This window comes from Centroberyx affinis, unplaced genomic scaffold, assembly GCF_046629955.1.
Source record: "Centroberyx affinis isolate AG114_WGS23_722 - 3 ecotype Tasmania unplaced genomic scaffold, CSIRO-AGI_Caff_v1 ptg002079l_1, whole genome shotgun sequence".
Classification (NCBI taxonomy): Eukaryota; Metazoa; Chordata; class Actinopteri; order Beryciformes; family Berycidae; genus Centroberyx; species Centroberyx affinis.
In genome coordinates this window covers 116,097-117,432 of record NW_027280407.1, presented here as the reverse complement: position 1 = coordinate 117,432, position 1,336 = coordinate 116,097, and positions in this window count along the sequence as shown.

Genomic DNA, 1,336 nt, shown 5'->3' with positions numbered 1-1,336 from the left:
CTGCATCGTAATGCATTATGTCATTGTGGGCATTATAGCATATATAATGATATGAGTTTAATGATTATAATGTACTCATAATATACTAATTTTGTGCTTATTAAACCTTATAATGACCAGTAAGCAACACTTCAAATAAAGTATTACCAGATTTGAATTTCACATTCCTGCATCAAAGGACACTTTTTAAAAACAGGAAAGAACAGAATGATATTTGCTTTCCAACCCAAATGCATCTTATGCACTTCAAGCATAAATTACATGACTTTGCATAAAGAGCAATTCAAAGTCAGAACATTTCCAACAACGTGCATGACCAATATTTGTTTCTATTTGGATTAGAAGGATCCCAGAGACATAAAGAGATGAGGAGAGGACAGTGTTGCTGGGTAAAGCCTCAAACGCCCTTCGAAAAATCCTCCCTGAATGACTTTACTAGGTTGTCTACTGTCTCTACTACACACCAAATCCAGTATTTTTCCATCAAGTAGCGCGCTGGATCACGTGACGACAGAGAGGAGAAAAAAAACGCTGTCATGTTTGCATCCTCAATTGACAGCGGTGCATAGGGTGTAATGCTCTCCAATTAGTTAAACGGGGATAATGCTACTAGATTTCACTGTGGCTGTTGACATTTTATAGCTCTGATGTCCGCCGTGCACTTTATTATTATTCCCCATTCGGGAAACAAATTCTCCTTCAGGTCGTTTTTCTAACCCCGTGCGTTCATGATCATGTAACCACTCCCACTCGTGGCTGGTGGAAAATTACCAGCTTACAAGCAACAGGCAAACGATTGGTAATTGTGGTATATCATGACCATTCAGCGCAACAGAGTACCTGTACTTAACACCTATTATTGTTTTCGCAAATATGACATTGAAAAGTCGCAGAACACACAAAGTGAGGCTATGTAGATAGAATGCATAAAACGCCATTACTTTGACCGTAGTATATTAACTGTACGTACAATAATATTATAACGCATTTACATAAATGACGGCAATGCATGCTTTCACTATGAGATATGGCAATAAAATAGTAGTGGCTGGGCTATTTGCCATTCTGATAAGTGGAGTCATCGAGAAGTCCATTCTGCATGGGAGTCTGCCCTCTTTTTCTCCACGGGCGGAGTAGTCGCGTGGGCGCTTGAGCGAATTGAAATAAACTGACAGTCGAATCATTCAATAGGACAGGAACTAGGAAGTCTCCAGCAAAGGCGCAGCCAATCACGGGGCGATGTGGGCGTAAACCCAGTCCAAACTTTCCGCGGCGCCATCGGCTGAAAACTAAACCGAGATGGAATCTCCCAGTCTGAACCGGTTTCAACCGGTTA